We start from the raw sequence: 19,237 nt of genomic DNA on the forward strand, positions 1-19,237 counted from the left end.
TGAAGTGTGATTTTATGGACTTGCCTGGGAAGGCTCATTTCTCATTATTCTTTTCAAAGAAACCTTTTATTCTTCATATACCCACTAAATTTTGGATGCTCTGAAGGCACTAAAATAGCTACTTACAACTGCACTTTTTCGGAGCACGGCACTCAAGTCTTGGCACTGCCTACACTTTTATGAATGGCAAGATACAGAGTTAAATTAGTTCCAGACTTTTCTCTCGTTAGGGATGGCCTGTGCTCAGAGTCTTTGATCCTTCCAGCAACAGGGCTCGGTTCAATATGTCTTTAGCACCTCGCATGTATTTGTGTGTGCATGTGTCTCCTCTTTATGTGCAAAATGTGTGTAGTGCTCCTTCCCACTTATCTGGAATAGCAATGTACCTGACCATCTGGAGTCTGGTCAGAAACACCTTATTTATACCCTGCTGCATGGAACCCCAAAGGGCAATGAATTATTGCAGGGAAAACTAATGAAGAAAGAGGCGAGGGGTGGGTGGACTTTCACCCCAGCTTTGTCAGCAATTAGCTGAGTGCTTTTCACTTTCTCTGCAGCAGCCTTTCTCATTTGAAAAAGGTGTCAGCCATTCGTGACCCGCTCACTTCCTCAACTCACACAGAGGATCAAAGGAGGCTGGAGAAGAGTCCAAAGGTTAGCTTATGTTTAAGACACTTTTCTGGTGATGGCCATGTCACACAAATGGCCATTCTGCAGCCAAATAGACCGAGGAGTCGCCCCCCGGATTGTGTTTGGACAGCAGAGCTAGGTGCCAGAAGACCAGAGGGTACTCTTGACCTCTGTGTCTACCATATTGTATAGCATAGTCTACCTGGGGATTCAGTAGATCATCTTCTGAGAGGACCAGACTGTCTGGTCAGCCCGTCAGCTTCCCTCTCACCACGTCACAGAGAATCTATAGTTCTTCAGGTGTGGTTCCTGGATCAACACCATGAGTATCACCTGCTTTCCCAGTCCGTTCCTGCTACAGCAACACAGTGCTGTGGGCTGCTTTAATTTATAAAAAAAGAAATGTACTTTCCAATGACACCTCACTTGGGCTCCCAGGTACCTCAAACAGCAGGATGGAAGCCTGATGTTTCTGTCTTCATTTTCTGTCTCTTTCTCCTTTACTTTGCTTCAGGCTCAAGGTAAGGTATTGTCCCTAGTCTTTCCTGCCTGGCTAGAATAAAACCTTGCAGGATGGACCATCTGCAGAAAAGGACCTTTGCACATGAAGGCTAGGCTGCACTCAGAGGTGATCATATTGGAGTCCTCAATCAGTGGCATTGATAAGGACTTCTTCAGACCACCATGCAGAACTGGAACAAAGAGACGACCACCCAGGTCACATACTGACCAGGACTTCTGAATTCTGCACGTCTCTTGCTTTGGCAATTCTAGAGGCGGAGAAGTCCCCAGTCAAGGCTCCAACAAGTTCAGTGTTCATCCTGAGAGCCCCCGTTCCTCCTGGGTAACACCTCCTGTGTCCCCCAAAATCAGAAAGCAAAGGAGCTTCCTCCAGACTCTTTAATAAGGCAGTCATTAGCATGGGACCTTCCTGACACAATCACCTCCTAAAGATGTCAGTTGTACTGCCAGAAGCTTGACAAGGCTCAACCTGTGAATTTTAAGAAGTCACAAAATTCAGGTAACTGCATGTGGAGACATGATGAAAACGCTTGGTCTTTGGCCCAACACAGGCCAGCGTGTCGAGTCCCAGGAATCTGGGTTTACGCACACTCTGGAATTCTGACTGAAGCCCCAGTGAGAGAGTCATTGCCTCACAGCAGAACTTTCCAAACAAATGTACACCCTGGGCTCTGACTGAAATGCGGCTTCGTTCTAGAAGCTTCCCTCTATAGAGTCTGCAGTGAAGTGGAGAAGCACGTATGCCTCTCTCACAACTCCCAGGGAGCGCGGTCCACTTGGCACAACCAAGCTGTGAGTGGCATGGCCCTAGGGAGCCAGCTGGGGACACGCAGGCGTCTTCCAGGGTTGGGTCTCCACTCACTCCTTGGGAACCCACAGGAGTTCATGTGTCCTTTAGGCTCCAGTTTTGGCCTGTATTGTATAATGGGGTTTGCTCTTCCTGCCAATGCCTTCAGGCTCACATATATTCCAGTTCTAATTTTATGACTTATTTGAAGACACACAATCACTAGAATTGAGATTTGTGCAAACCTTAGAAATAGACAACAGGGTAAGATATATACATATATTTTTTTAAGTCATAGACCCAAAACAAATGCCTTCCTAGGGAGGGCCTCTCCCACAAAGGTATGGCTGAGGGGCAAGATGAAAAGAGCTGAGAAACTCACTGTTCCTATTTCCTCTGTTGTTCTGTGCTCAGGTTTATTGGTTTTTGCCTCTCCATGAAAATTAATTCGATGAGTTCCCCCTGCTGCTCCCTCCTGACCTCTTGGGACTGTGGCCAGGGCCATGATCTTGGAAATGGCCCATATTCAAGATAGAAGACCCTCTGTATCCCTTGATTGCCACTTTGTGTCCTTTGCCATTTTTACTGGACTCCAAGCTATTGAGCGCTGGCCTCTCTGGGGTTCTTTCCTCCCCTTTTGTAGGGGCTGGCTTTTCCCCAGTCTTTCTCCAAATCCCAGTGGTTAGACGCATCAGATCTCCTGGTGCACACACTGGTCGGGTTGCTCTTATAACCCTCCCGAACCACTCTGCGTGTTGAGCTGGGATCTCTTCCTGAGGACTGGCAGCCACTGTGAGGTCCCAAGCCTTACAGATGTTGGGGCTGCCGTCTGACTGCAGCTGCTGTCACAATTCATTAGGGAACTGGTGGAGGCTGCACCCTCCCTCACAGTCAGTATTTGTTTAGGAAAAGTGGGGGAGGCATATGGCTGCCCAGGGAAATTTCATCTGCCACGGTAGTAGTGCCGGGCACATTCCAGCCTGCGGCCTGTTTGTACAGGGCACCTGAGACCATCTGAAGCCACGTGGCCTGAAGGGCCAAGGCAGTGGTCACAGAGACAGTGTATGCCTAGAATTAAGCTTCTGTCTAGATTTCCTATGTATTCTCTTATTTGCATATTTTATTGCATATTTTATTATATATTTATATTTTATTTTCACATTTACTATGAATTTGTTTTCCCCCTTTTCTTCTTTATTTTAATGTTGCTCGAGATGGAGCCTAGGACCTTGCACATATGAGGCAAATGCTCTCCCAGACTGAGTTACCTCCCTAACTCTTGTTTTTTTTGTTTTGTTTTGTTTTGTTTTGTTTTTCGAGACAGGGTTTCTCTGTAGCTTTGGTGCCCGTCCCGGAACTAGCTCTTGTAGACCAGGCTGGCCTCGAACTCCCAGAGATCCGCCTGCCTCTGCCTCCTGAGTGCTGGGATTAAAGGCGTGCGCCACCACCGCCCAGCCCTCCCTAACTCTTAAAAAATAGTTTATATTTTGAGGTAAGACTCTCCTTAAATTGCTCAGGTGGATCTAAAACTTGTAGTTGTCCTGAACCAGCCTAGTAAGTAGCTGAGACAATAGGCCTGCACACCAGGCCCAGTCAAGCTTGTCTTAAAGAAAAAGAAGAAAAACAATTCATAACACCTTCACCTATGCATTGCGGCTATCCATGTTTAGTACATAGTCTTCCAGGCACTTTACATGTCTACAGTTCTATAGGTTATGAATATCTATCTATCTATCTATCTATCTATCTATCTATCTATCTATATGTGTGTTTATGTATATCTATATATGCATACATATGTTTATCCATGTGTGTATATATACATACACACACATATATGAATATGATAATAGGCCTGCCCCACATTCTTCTAAATAACCTCCATAAACTCTCTAGGTCACTATGTTCTTTACTTTTTATTTTTTTTGTCACACCCTGACTAAAAGAACTTAGAAATAAGCAAGGCTTTATTTTGTCTTATAGCCCACCATGGCAGGAAGGCGTGGTGGCAGGAGCACAAGGCTTCACCCACACACAGGAAGCCTGGCACAGAGGGTTGGGAGGGAATATTGCATGGCTAAGTATAAGGAAGTTTTGCTACTCTATTAGAGATGGTGGCTTAGAAGTGGGGTTTGATGTGTGTGATTGGCTGGGAAGAGTCTCTTCCTTCTAGAGGAGCCGGTACTGGCTTAAGCGCCATTGGGAAGGTCTGTAGGAATGACTGTGTGGTTGGACTCCCGGCTGGGCATTTTAGGGAACTCATGCCGTGATTTTTAGGGAAGAATATTGGTGAACAAAAGTGGGCCAAAGCAGAGGAAGAACACTGAAGAGGCATGCCAGAATGACATGCTGGGGACTGGAGGGTTATCAGGGCTCCCTTCAGCAACGCTATGTAGTGTCTTGACTCGGACTTTTTAAGACCTGAAATTCTCAAATGTTTTAAGTATTTTGAGTGGAAAAAAAATACAGTGCATGGTTTTTAAACCTCTTATTCACCGAAGTTATTGGAACGTAACAAGAAAGCTTTGAAACTTCCTAACCAGGAACAGCTTGAAAATAATATAACTTATCATAAATAAAAGGCAATTCCCTATGTTTTGGTAAAACAAACAACCACAAATGTGAAACCCATGTTCCACTCGCGAGGGGCATGAAGGGCTGGCTCAGCCCCGCCCAGGTGAAAGAGCACCTGGAGTTTGGGTTAAATAGGAATCCACCAGGAATCGGAAGACGACAATTAAAATAACGGTGAGGGAAAGATGGTATTTCAGACCGAGTGCTGGACCCACGGAACTGTATGCTGGATCCATGGAACTATGTGTTGGATCCAAGGAATTGTATGCTAGATCCACGGAACTGTATGCTGGATCCACGGAACTGTATGCAGGATCTACGGAACTGTATGCTGGATCCATGGACTGTATGCCGGATCCACGGACTGTATGCTGGATCCACGGAACTGTATGCAGGATCCACAAAACTGCGTGCTGGATCCACGGAACTGTGTGCTGGATCCACAGAACTGCGTGTTGGATCCATGGAACTGTGTGCTGGATCCACAGAACTGCGTGTTGGATCCACGAGTAGCTGCATGGGAAAGTAAGCCTCCTTGGCCCCTCTCTCGCACTGTACACAAAATCAGCTCCAAATGGGCCACAGATTTCAATGTGGAAGATTAATCAGTGGAGCTTTTAGGAAACAGCAACTCAAGGGGACAATTTCATGGAGTGGGGAAAAAAAACTAACCCAAAGGAACTAACCCACAAAAATAAAACAAATAACCCTAAAAAAACCCAGATTGAATATTTTTTTTAAATTAAAAACTTTCAAACAAGAGATCATACAGTTTCTCAAAAAAACTAAATATGAGTTACATGGAATTAAGCAACTTTGGCCCGATCTACGTCAAAGAGAATTCAAAGTAGATACCCCCACAGATGTTGTACACGAAGGTTCCTGGTGGCGTTAGTTATGAAGTCACGAAGGGGTTACATATGACCTGATGCCTATCAGCTAAATGAGCAAGGGATTTGTGATATCCATACACTGGACTATTATTCAGCCATGACCTGGAAAGTCATATGCTAAGTGCAAATTGGTGGAATCAAAAGACCACCTGTTTCATGATCCTGCTGATGTCCAAAGTGGAACACAGGCAGACTAGTTGTTGTCCCCAGCTGAGGGGGATGAGGGATTGACAGTGAAGGGGACTAGAAATCTTTGGAGGACAATAAAAGTGTTCTGGGATGAGGTCGCAGTGATGGCTGCACAAAGTGTGAATATACGACCATTTAATTACACATTTTAGAATGGGGGATTTATGACACGGGATCATACTCCAATAAAAATGACAAAAAGATAGAAAATGGGGGGGGGAAGATTCAGATTGTTAAGCAAATGAAGAAAGCATGACCTGACTCTTCAGAAGAGGAAACAATGAAACAGTCACTAATAATATGGAAGGATGCTCAGTTTAATTCAGAAGGGAAACAAAAATGGATCATAACTGCATCCTCCCCCCCCCCGCTCCAATGTACCCAGAATTCCCTAGGATGTGGAGTAGCCATATTGGGTGGGTTATAGCTTGGCATATTGCTTTCTGAGTGTGTCATAGTTTCAACAAAGGCTAGAACATGCCACCCCCGGGTTTGACTCTTTGGCATGAGGGTTATTTTGAGTTAGATGCACTTTAGAAACTGTTACAAGTTCAGTCCACCAGAGAACACACATGGATACTCTTTTTTTTTTTAAAGACTTATTTATTTATTATGAATACAGAGTTCTGCTGCATGTATGCCAACATGCCAGAAGAGGGCGCCAGGTCTCATCATGGAAGGTTATGAGCCACCTTATGGTTGCTGGGAATTTGAACTCAGGACTTCTGGAAGAGCAGACAGTGCTCTTAACTACTGAGCTATCTCTCCAGCCCTCACATCAGATACTCTTAAAGTTGAAAAGAAAGTCTTTATTGCTGGTCAATGGCTGCATGGGAGCTTGCCCAAATCTCGTGATTCTGATTCTCATGGTTCTTTGTCTTTTATACACAGAAACCACATCCTTGCTGACACACTTCAGTTAGCAAGAGTCAGAACTACAACAACCATAAAACAAGGTTAGTACATGTAGTGACTTTCCTGGATCCCGGAACTATGGACCAAGTCTTGGGTAGATTCGGTCATTATTCCCATCTCAGCAGGTGTTGAGACCCACATGCTGGATTTTAAGATTAGAATGGCGCCTCTAACATGGAGTCAGTTGTGCTAAGGTCTAGAAGCTGTTATAAATCACAGGGCCAGGGCAGGACAGAGCCTCTATCTTCATGAGAGTACCAGCTGACATTCCCAGGAAACATGGGAATGTCTAGACAAGGAGAAAGGGAATGCCCATATCCCCAGAGACAGGGATCGGGCTGAGAAATAAGTGTAGAAACGCCCCTAAAATACCTCTCACCTGCCTTTGTTCTTCTCAAGCTTTGATTATTTTCCCACAATGAAGTTTTTATTTAATCCGATATATAATACTTAGATATTTCTGCCTCTGGGTGGGTGTCTTCATGTTCCCTTTTGTGACTCTCATGTGTATGTAAAACATTTCTATGTTTTTGTCTTATCAATGTGTGTTATGTTCATGTAATTCTTATGCACAGAAACTCTATGATTCTGCAATAAAATTCTGGGGAACAAACCTAATAGGCACACATACACACTCAGAGCAACACAATCTGTGATAGTCAAGATCTGGAAAGCCTGGTGTATACCTGTAATAGAATGAATACAGAAACTAGAGAAGGTTCACATGGTGGGTTACCTTGGAGAAAGGTCATTGGAAAGGGGACAACTAAGAGTGTCAGTTTCTCAAACATTCTGTCTCAGTCAATATTCTGTTGCCTGAAAAGACACCATGACCACGCCAACCTTTATAGAAGCAAAGCATTTATGGATGCTTGCCCACAGTTCATCAGTTTAGTCCATTTCCATTACAGTGGGAAATATGGCGACAATATAGGCAGACATGGCATCTGAGAAGTAGCTGAGAATTCTACATCCAGATCGGCAGGCAGCAGGAAGAGAGAGACTGAGACTGGATTGGGCTTTTGAAACCCCAGAGCCCACCCACAGTGAAGCATTTCCTTCACCAAGGTTACACCTACCCCAACAAGGCTCCACCCACCTCCCAACAAGGCCACACCTCCTTCAACAAGGCCACACCTCCAAATGCCACTCCTTCAGCATTCCAATATATGAGCCCATGGAGGTTATTCTTATTCAACCCCCCACAGATACCATTAGTGAATAAGCTCAGCAAAGCTTCTGTTCATGTGAGTAAGCACATACACACTAAAGATCTGTTTATTTTTAAGGTGTTTGTTTTTACTTTGCTTGTGTGTTTTTTTTATACAAGTGCAGCACCATTAGAGGCCAGAAGAGAGAGTCAGGTCCCTCGAATCATGGGTGATAGGTGCTTTGTAGCTGTCGGGTGTGAATGTCGTGGCTTGAACTACAACCCTCTGAAAGAGCAGCACATGCTCTTAACTGCTAAGCTGTCTCTCTGTCCCTGAGATCTGTTCACATAAAACATGATACTGGCAAAATTACCCTATGTGGAAAAACCATGTATTGTAGTTACTGTTCTATTGTTGTGAAGAGACACCATGACCAAGGCAACTCTTATAAAAGAAAGCATTTAGCTGGGACTTGCTTACAGTTTCAGGGGTTTAGTTTATTTTCATCATATCAGGAAGCAAGCAGGTATGGCCGTGGGGCAGTAGCAGAGTGCTTTACATCCTCATCCACAGGCAGCAGTTAGAAAGAGAGACACTGGGCCTGATGTGGGCTTTTGAAACCTAAAAGCTCACCCCCAGTGATACACAAGAAAAACTGCCAACAAGGACACATCTCCAGTCCATCAACTTGGGGCTAAGCATGCCAATACATATCAACTTGGTGCGAGTGGGTATTATCTGAGAAGAGGGAACCTCAACTGAGAAAATGCCCCCATCAGATTGGCTTGTGGGCAAGGCATTTTCTTGGATGTCTGATAAGGGAGGGGCAGGTTATCCGGGTTGTAAAGGAAAGCAGGCTGAGGAAACCATGAGGAGCAAGCCAGGAAGCAACATTTCTCCATGACCTCTGCTTTAGTTTCTGCCTCCAAGTCCTTGCCTCTGGTTTCTGACATGTCTTCCCTCTATGCTGGACTATATACAATATGAAATAGAGTCTTTCTTCCCACATTGCTGCTTTGCTCACGGTGTTTTGTCATAGTAACAGAAAACAAACTAAGACAAGAAGGAAAGGGCTTGTCTGTATCACCCTCCCACAGCACAGTCCATTGTCAAGGGAATCCAGGGCAGGACCTTGAGGCAGAAGCCCTCCACAGACTTGCCTACAGACTGGTCTAATAGAGTCATTTTCTTTTTAATAAACAAACAAACAAACAAACAAATTTCTTTTACATCCCTCCTTTCCTTCGATCCCCTCCCTTCATTCCCCCTCTGTTCCCACTCCCCCAGTTTGCTCCTCCTCTGTTTCTATATAGGAAAGGGCAATTTCCCATGAGTATCAACAAAGCATGGCATATCAAGTTTCGGTAAGACTAAGCCCCTGGCCATGCATTAAGTCCAGGCAAGGCAACCCAGTGTGAAGAGTAAAGTCCCAAAAGCCTGTAAAAAAGTTGGAGACAGCCCCTGTTCCCACTGTTAGGAGTCTCACAAGAGAACCAAGTTACACAACTGTCACATATATGCAGAGGGTCTACATCAGTCCCATGTGGTGCAGGAGACTTGTCTGTAATCATATTTTAAATAAATGCTGATTGGCTGATAGCCAGGAAGGACGTATAGGTGGGAAAACCAGACAGGAAGTAGAGATGGGGCAATAAGACCTGGGAAGAAGGAAGCTCTTCCCCGAGTCCTGCCCAGACCACCGAAGAAGCAAGATGTGACCTGCCTGGATGAAAAAGGTACTGAGCCGTGTGGCTAACATAGATAAGAATAATGGGTTAATATAAGCTTTAAGAGCTAATAAGAAGCCTGATCTAATGGGCCAATCAATTTATAACCTAATGTAGATTCTCTGTGATTTTCGTTGGGTCTTACCGGCTGCAGGAACTGGGCAGGACAGAAACCCTGACAAGCAGCCCCTCTTGTTATACCCATGGAGGCTCCCTGGTTGTCACCTCAGCCTCTGTGAGCTTCTCTAGTCCCAGGTTAGTTGATTTTGTGAATTTTCTTGCAGTGTCCTTGTTGTGGAATATTATTTTAAGATGTGTTACTTTTGTTTATGCTGAGTAACATTTGTTTTAATGATGCAAAGATGTGTTGCCTTCCTTTAAATTGCATTTGTTTAACTCTGTGAAGCTGTGTTACTTTGCCTGCCTAAAACACTTGGTGGACTAATAAAGCACTGAACGTCCAATAGTGAGGTAGGAGAAAGGGGTTGGCAGGCAGAGAGAATAAATAGGAAGAGAGATCTGGGAAGAAAGGATCAAGGAATGAGAAAAGAAGGGGCCAGTTCCTCTGTCACACAGCCAGACAGGGAATAAGACAGAAAGAAAAGATATACAGAAATAGAGAAAGGCAAAAGCCCAGGCTAAAGGTAGACCAGATAATAAAGAAAAGCTGGCTAGAAACAAGCCAAGCTAAGGCTGGGCATTTATAAGGAAGAGTAAGTTTCCATGTGTGGTTTCTTTGGGAGCTGGTGACAGGTCCCCTAAAAGAGTAAGAGTTGAATAAAACAACAGCTGCAGTCATTGACCCCTCTGATTCCTACACTCCTTTCTCCTCTTCGGCAGGATTCCTTGAACTCTGCCTAATGTTTGGCTGCAGGTCTCTGCATCTGTTTTCATCAGTTGCTGGATGAAGCTCCTCTGATGACAAATGGGCTAGTCACCAACCTGATCACAGGAGATGTCCAGTTCAGGCTACATATCTTCTATTGCTAGGTGTCTAAGCTATGGTCTTTCCTGTAGATTCCTGGGAGAGTCCCTCATGCCAGGTTTTTGCCTGGCCCCCAAATGTACCCCTTTCTAGTAGTCTCTTTCAGTACCCATTCTCAATGACTTGATCACTCATGTTCCCATCCCTTCTTGCCCTTAGTCCACTCATGAAATCTTTTAAATTCCCCCTTCCCGGGGAGATCTGGGTATCCCTCCCCCCCACAAACCTTCTTTGTTACCTAGTCTTTCTGGGTCTATAGATTGTGCATAGTTATCCTTTATTTTACAGCTAATATCCACTTATGAGTGAGTACATACCACGTTTGCCTTTCTCAGTCTGGGTTACATCACTCACGATGATTTTTTGTAGTTTCATCCATTTGCCTCCAAATTTCCTTGTGTCCTTGTATTTAACTGCTGAGTAATACTTCATTGTACAAATATACCACATTTTCTTTATCCATTCCTTGGTTGAGGGATATCTAGGTTGTTTCCAGGTTCTGGCTATTACAAATAAAGTTGCTACAAACATAGTTGAGCAAGTGTCCTAGCGGTATGTTTGAGCATCCTTTGGGTATATGATCAAGAGTGGTATAGATGGGTCTTATGATAGGTTGATTCTCAGTTTTCTGAGGAGCTACCACACTGACTTCCAAAGTGGCTGTACAAGTTTGCACTCCCACCAGCAATAGAGGAATGTTCCTCTTGCTCCACATCCTCTCCAGGATGAGCTGTCACTTGTGCTTTTGATGTTAGCCATACTGACAGATGTAAGATGGAATCTCAGAGTCATTTTGATTTGCACTTTCTGTTGGATAAGGATGTTAAACATCTCCTTAAGTGTTTCTCAGCCATTTAAGAGTCTTCTGTTGAGAATTCTCTGTTTATATCTGTACCCTATTTTAGTTGGATTATTATTTTTTTTTTGATATCTAACTTCTTGAGTTCTTTATATATTTTGGAGACCAGCTCTCTGTTGGGTGTTGGGGGTGGTGAAGAGCTTTTCCCATTCTGTATGTTGCTACTCTTCTATTGACAGTGTCCTTTGCTTTACAGAAACTTTTCTGTTTCATGAGGTCCCATTTATTAATTGTCCATCTTAGTTCCTGTGCTATTGGTGTTCTGTTCAAGAAGTTGTCTCCTGTGCCAATGTTTTCAAGGTTAGTTCCCTCTTTCTCTTGTTTCAGGTTCAGTGTATCTGGGTTCATGTTGAGGAGTTTGCTCCACTTGGACTTGAGTTTTATGTGGGGTGATCGATTTGGATTGATTTGTATTCTTCTACATGCCAACATCTAGTTAGACCAGTGCTGTATGTTGAAGACACTTTCTTTTTTTTTCCATTGTATAATTTTGGCTTCGTTGTCAATAATCAGGTGTCCGTAGGTGTGTGAATTTATCCAATTTTACTCCATTGATTTACCTGTCTATTTTTATACCAATACCATGTAGTTTCTATTACTATAGTAGAATTTGACATCAGGGATGGTGATACCATGGAGGCATTTTCTTAACTAAGGTTCCTTCTTCTTAGATGATTCTATCTTCTGCGAAGGTGACAAAAACCTAACCAATACATTTCACCCCTTGTCAACTTGATGCATAAAGACACCACTGTTGAACCATAATCTTTCCTTTTTGTTTAGCTCTAAGATCTAAAGTTGATATCACGAGGCATGTCCCGTGAGTGGAACATTTCAGATGTAGCTCTACTTCCGCACTAGGCAGCAGTGACCCCTCATATTTTGTAGCCTTCACATGTTGGCGTAGAATACTCTAAGCTCTCTACCTTTGTCATTTAAAAGGCATCTTAGTAGGAAATCAGAGTGAGTTTTAACTTGGAAGGCACAAACCTACTTCTAAGGAAAGTGATCTAGAAGAAGCCCCAGGAATAGTCAGAATGTGGTTGTGGGCGGGGGGGGGGGGGCAAGGGGGACCCTTTGCTAGGAGAAAAGGACTATAACCACAGAGTAGAACCAGGATGGACCAAATGCTAACATTTGTAATACTGGCTGTCGGGAGCATAGTGAAGGAGATGGAAGCGTAAGCTAAGGACAACTCAGGACATTACCCTCCACACTTTGACTGAAGCTGGTGAGGGGAGGGGATGAGAAATGGGACTGCCATTGGCTAGATCATGGTCTGCTTTGAACCCTGAGTGACTGTGTGAGCAGGAGACGTGTGTGTCTGAGCCAGAAAATCTCTGTGTGTCAAAGGGGCTTGCAGAGGTTGTCCAATGCAGAGGGGTGACCCGGAAGGGTCCCCCTCCCCCGTGGCAATGTTTGCCAGATCCTGACTGACCACTGCAATTTTAAGCAAAAGCTAATCTTCAAAGTACAAGTCAGTGCAATAGCAGATGATGGTTTTGTTGTCTCGTAACGATGGGAATTTCTCTCTCTTGTTTTTATCTCTTCAATAAATATTTATGGAGTGTCTACTGTTTGACAAGCATTAAGCTGGGACATGTAAACAAATAATTAAAATAATTGCAGACAAATGTGAGCATGCTAGAGGCTTGCACAGAGTGCCTTGGAAATGTCCCCCACTTATTTACACAGCTTCACATAAATGTGCATGAAAAGGGCCATTTTCTCACAGGGCACGGCTCCAGTGTCCTCTTGAGCTCCCCTTGAGCACGTTTCAGATAAAATGAAGGCTCAGCCTTCTGAGGGGAAGTGGCCTCAAGGTCTAGCACCTTCTGGCCGGGGGGGGGGGGGGGGAGAGGGGGTAATGAAGCAGGATAGTGGGCTGAGACTCTCTTCCATAAGTTTCTAGTTAAAAGTGAATCTCTCAGCCCTAAACAGCAACCAGATTACAGCCCTAAATAGCACATGCCATGGTGGCTGTCACGTATGCTGTGGTGGCTGTCACGTATGCTGTGGTGGCTGTCATGTATGCTGTGGTTGCTGCCACATGTGGTGAGCGGCAGGTGTGTTGGTCACACTGGTTTGATTTTAGTGGGGCTATAACTTTAAGGAAACTCTCACAGTGGCTTTCCTGAAAAGCTCCAAAAATGTCAGGGTCCCTCTCTGCAACTAGGCTGTACTTTCACCAACAGCCTTTCCTGGGCTCTCTTCCGAGGCTCCAGCCCCGCCACACAGTGGCCAAGCCTCAGCAGCTCTCCATGACCCCTTCATGCCGTCAAACCATGTGATGTCATCAAACTAAAGGGACTCTTATGCTACCAAGTTTGGCCACCAGCATGACGCATAGCTTTGGCCACTTCCAGAGCACAGCTTCTGGGTGCCGACCCTGAGGAAACACTGCCTAGATTTCAAGTCAGCCATGCTGGTCTCTTGTTAGTCAGAGCTAATTCTTCATCTCCAGCCGACCAGACACCACTGATTCTTATTCTCTACCAGATGGCCTGGTAGAGCCTTTGCTTCCGTCTGAAACGTCATAAGCCAGGCCTTCATCTTCTCCACTGCTCTCAGTGTTCTTATCTTCCAAGCTCCTACAGGACAGCCCACTGAGCTTTCAATGCCCAATGACTTTTCTAGCTCAAAGTTCCAAAGTCCGTCCACAATCCTCCCCCAGACATGTCTGTCTGAAATAGCCCGCTATCCTGGTATCAACTTCTGTCCTTGTCAGGGCTTCTATTGCTGTGATGAAATACCATGACCCAAAGCAAGTTGGGAAGGGGAAAGGGTTAATTTGACTTACAGTCCCCCATTGTAGTTCACCATCTAAGGCAGGAAGTCAAACAGGTCAGGAACCTGGAGGCAGGGGCTCGTGCAGAGGGCATGGAGGGATGCTGTTTACCAGCTTGCTCCTCATGGCTTGCTCAGTCTGCTTTCTTAAGGAACCTAGGACCCCAGGATAGTACCAGGCACAATGGGCTGGGCCGTCTTCCATCAATTACTAATTAAGTAATAAGTAATAAGTCCTGGATCTTATGGAAACATTTTCTTAGCTGAGGCTCCCTCCTTTCAGATGACTCTAGCTTTAGTCAAGTTGGCGTAAGACGAATCAGGACAGCAAGAAAGTAGAGTGTTCCATGGGATGCAAGGAATGCGTGAATGCCTTCTTCTACAAGATCAAAGGAGGTGTGGGCACTTGAGCGACACTTTACGCAGAAGTGCCGTCTCCGTCATTCTGTCTCATCAACATTTTTCTTGCTTTTTCACTTAGATTTTTCTCTTCCCCATGAACTAAGAATTAGCTTGTTCTATTCCACAAACTTTCCCAGTTGTTCAGAGATGAATTACTTGAATTTGTTTGTTGAGTTAGGTGGAACCCAAATCTTTGCAATACAAAGTTTTGTTGCTCAACAAAAGGACTCTCTCTGTTTATTTGGCTCTTTTGAGTTCTTTTTGCTTCATAGTTTTATGCATATGAGAACTTATGCATTAATTTTTAGTTATTTGCTAGCTAGTACTTACCATTCACTGTACAGTGGATTTTTTTCCTAAGACATTTTCCAGCAAATTAATAATGGTGATGTATTAGAAAAATTATTAGCCATTGATATATTGTATCCACTGCTTCTGGATCCTTTCTATTGATTTAATAGTTTTGAGTGGATTTTCTTAAATTTGCTAGACAGGTATTACCTTCCAAGTCCGAGAGTATGTTAAGAGAAATAAACAAGACTGAGAAAGATAAGTACGATCTGTTTTCTCTCAGGTGAAGAATAATAAGAAACACACCTGAAAACAAGAGGGATCTGTTAGAGAATAGCAGAGGACAGTGGGAAGGGATAAATATGGGGGAATATGCTCAAAGTACTTTATATACCACGGAGGCCCAAAAAATGTGAGCCTATTTCCACCTTGTCTGAAGGTCAGGGTTGTGTAGCGACCACCACAATCAATTTCAGAACATTCTAAGCACCCCAAATAGCCCCACACCACCCAGCTCCTACCCTATAACTTCTTCTTACCATCCCAAGGCCATGGCTTCTCTCTCTCTATTGATTTGTCTGCTCTAAGCATTTTACAGAGTAAAATTATGTTTATTGTGGTCCTTTGTGATTTGTCCTTTTTCAGTTGCGTGATAAGGTTTATCCATGCCATAACGTGTATGGGTATGCTGTTATTTTAGGAGTTAAACAATATCGCACTGGGTAACGACATCAGTTTTGTTTTTCATTTGCAATCTGATGAACATTTGAGCTGTTGAACATTTCTTTTGAATATTTCGTGTAAGTTTTTCACGAGTTTCCATGTAGAAGCTTCTGTGTGCTCACATCTTCATCTTCTTTGAGTAATTCCCCAGGAGAAGATCTTCTTGCTTCTTTGTTAAGGTTTTGAGGAATACTGGGCTGTTTACCAAAATGGCACAGCATTTAACTCGAGTTTACAAAAGCTTCACTTTCTCCACAATATCACCCACACTTTGTTATCTGATCATTTTTTGTTTTAGTGTTTTTACTAGCATATATTAATTATACTTAATAATGGGGTTCATGTGGTGATTTTGTGCATACACATACATAATCACCTCCCCCATCCTTATCATCTTCTTCCCACTCCCCCAATCCTCTTCCTCTTTCTAATTTGCTTTCTTTCTATTTTTATTTCCTTTCGGGGTGTGTGTGTGTGTGTGTGTGTGTGTGTGTGTGTGTGAGAGAGAGAGAGAGAGAGAGAGAGAGAGAGAGAGAGAGAGATTGAGAGTTTCTGTGTGTGTGTGTGTGAAAGAGAGAGAGAGATTGAGAGTTTCTGTGTGTGTGTGTGTGTGTGTGTGTGTGTGAAAGAGAGAGAGAGAAGGAGAGAGAGAGATTGAGAGTTTCTGTGTGTAAATTTTATTAGAGTTGTTTACTGTAATCTGGGTGAGGTGTTATTCATAGGAACATGGGCAAATGGACAACTAATCAGGGCTATACCCCTTAAGAAAAAAATTCCCCTTCCCCACCAACCACTAACTGTACATAAACCCTCAGGGAGGTACAGGGACCCACGAACCTCACCGCCCCCCAAGGCAGAGTTCTGATGGTTTCAATCTTGAGCAGACTGTCACACTTTCCATGGGCTCGTGACAGCCATGACATGCCCAGAACTCAGCATTCCACACTGGCTCCTTCTTTCTTCAGCTTTTATAGTCTTTCTGCTCCCTCTTCTAAAAGGGTCCCCGAGACATAGGGGGGCATGCAACAGCTGTCTTGCTTATGGCTGGGCACTCAGTCACTTGTTCTCGGCACATTGACCACTTGTGAGTCTCTGTGGTTAATACTGACCTCTCTAAAAGGAGGCTTCTCTGACCAAAGCTGGCCACAGCAGCAATCTATAACCAATTGTTTTCTGATTGGTTTTGAGATCTGTGCCACAGGCAAATGTTCCTGCTTGATGCCATCAACCTGCTGAAGAACCAGTGTCTGGCCCTAATGGCGAGTCTGCTGCTGTTGTTTTCCTACATGGATGTGATGTGTCCACCACATTGCCTTTAGGTAGCGCGTTTATCTGACTATTTGATGCTGGTCAGCTCAGTGGGTGTGTTTCCTCGTGGGCCTGATTTGCATGTCCCTCATGAATGACATTGTTCAACATCTTTTCCTGTGTTTGTTGGCCATATGGATGGATTCTTGAGAAATGTTTAGATAACTTTTCCGTTTGTTTTCTGCTAAACAAGTCGTAAGAATTCTTCCATGTCCTAGCTCTCGCTGTTTTACCAGTTGGGTGATTTCCAAGTGGCTTCCATTCTACATAACGCTCCTTGAAGCAATGAAGTTCTTGTTTTTTGTTTGTTTGCTTGCTTTTTGAGCTCTTAACTTTGATGAAACTCAATTCATCCATTTCGTTACCCATCACTTTTGCTTTTGATGTCATATGGGAGAGAACTTTGCCACATGAATCGTCATAAAGATTTATGACTTGTGTCTTACCCCGTTAGCTCGGCTATAACGTGATATCATAGTCTGGGTAGTTTACAAGGAGAGGTTTGTTTTCTCACAGTTACAGAAGCTAGGACGTTCAAGACCAGGGTGCCAATGTTTTCACATCTCACAGCAGAAGAGGAAAGACAAACAGGGTGACCCTTGAGCCTTTATGTAGTAAATGGGCACAATAGCCAATCCACTGGGGCAGCCCTCTTCACGGCAAAGCCAGCCCATTTTTGTCCTAAATGCCTCTTTTGGGCTCATGCCTCCACCTGTTTTTGGGGGGGGGGTGCACAATTAGACCATGTCGGTTTCTTCAATGCGTTTTACAGTTTTGCTCTTATATTTAGATCTTTAACCTGCTACATCTAATGATACGAGAGAACGCTCAGCTAGACTCTGTGTCTGGTTCCCTGTTAGTTCCTTCTGTTGAAAAGACTGTTCCTTCCCAAGTGAGTGGCCTTGGCAGTCATGTTGAAATCCCACTGACTCCAGCTATGTGGGTTTGTTCCTGGATCCTCCGTCTTTCCCCATCACTGTGCCTGTCTGTCTGTCTGTGTGTCTGTATTTGTGCTAGCCTGTGCTGTCTCCATTGCTCTCACTTTATTTTAAATTTGGAAGATTGAGTCCTGCATTTTACCTTTATTTTTCAAGATTGTTCCAGCTATTCTAGATCTATTGAACACTAAATTTATCTATATTAAATTTTAGAATCAACTTATTAATTTCTATATAAGTGTTTCTGTTGCTGTGCTACAACTCTCGGCCCTAAAACAGTTTAGAGTAAGAAAGGCTTTAGTTGGATCACACTTCCAGATCACAATCCATTGCTGAGGGAAGTCAGGGCAGGCTCTTAAGCAGGAATGTGAAGCAGGGACCATGCAGGAACAATGATTACTGTCCTTCTCCCTAGCTCATGCTTAGCTAGCTTTCTATGTGGTGGCCCAGGACCACCTGCCTAGGGATGGTACTGCCCACAGTGGACCCAGCCCTGTCAAGACAGTCCCCCACAGCCTCTCAGATCCATGCCATCCTTCAATAGAGACCCTTCTCAGGAGACTCCAGGCTGTGTCAAGCTGGCAGTTAAAAGGACGCTAACATCAGTTGGAATTCACTGAGTGTGTGTTTGAGGATTGTCATGCAAACGATTTAAAATCTCCAGGGCACAGACCCGGGTGTCTTCTGTTTATTTAACCTTGAAAAGAAGTTTTGTAGCACATATGATGTTAGTTTTATATTTGTTAAATGTTGAATGCAGCCCTAAATATCTCACTTTCTCTACTGATTTTCATGGAGTTCTCCCTTAATTTCCCCTCTGGTTCTTGCCCTGCGGAACTGCAGTTGTGTAAAATGACCTTGCATCTCGAAAGCTTTTTCTGTAGTTACTATTTCCAATAGTTTTCTAGGGGTTTTCCATCACAAAACCATGCCATTAAGCTACTTTACACTGGCAAGTTGGGATAACTCAGTGCTTTCAGACCTGTCATAGTGTGGGAGACGTCCTGAGGGGTTACATCAAACACCTGCCGCTCACTCCAGATAGCAAACCCTCAACCGACCACAGTAACAATTGCCCCGAAGTCCAGCTTGGTGAGCCAATGATTCTCTCTCTTAGGGTTACTGACCAGAGTATGGGTGAGGTGTTCCTGACAGGAGGAGAGATGACTCCAAAGCAGGTCCTCTTTGTAAACCCCCCAAGGGGGGGATGACACACAGAGCTGCAGCCCCCAACTCTCCTCACAACTTGCATGCAGCACAGGCCTAAGAATCTCCTCCCACAGGCCCTGGTCAGAGTCTCCTCCCCCACAAATCTGGGGAGAGGCCTTCAAGAATCTTGCAAATTTTCACTTTCTGGGACACGTGACCTTTTGTTTGTCTCTGGGGACTCAGACGTCCGTCCCTCCCTCCTGGAGGGAGGGGTTCAGTTCAGAGGAAACTGCCAGGCAACCCTCTGATGCGCTGGATCTCATTTTCTTACATAACTGCCTGACTCGAAACGCTTGTTATCTGTGTGGAATGGAAGTGGCAAGAGGGGAATTCTGGGTTTTGCTCTG

This window comes from Microtus oregoni, unplaced genomic scaffold (assembly GCF_018167655.1).
Source record: "Microtus oregoni isolate MIOR12 unplaced genomic scaffold, Mior012 000015F_ref0000493, whole genome shotgun sequence".
NCBI lineage: Eukaryota > Metazoa > Chordata > Mammalia > Rodentia > Cricetidae > Microtus > Microtus oregoni.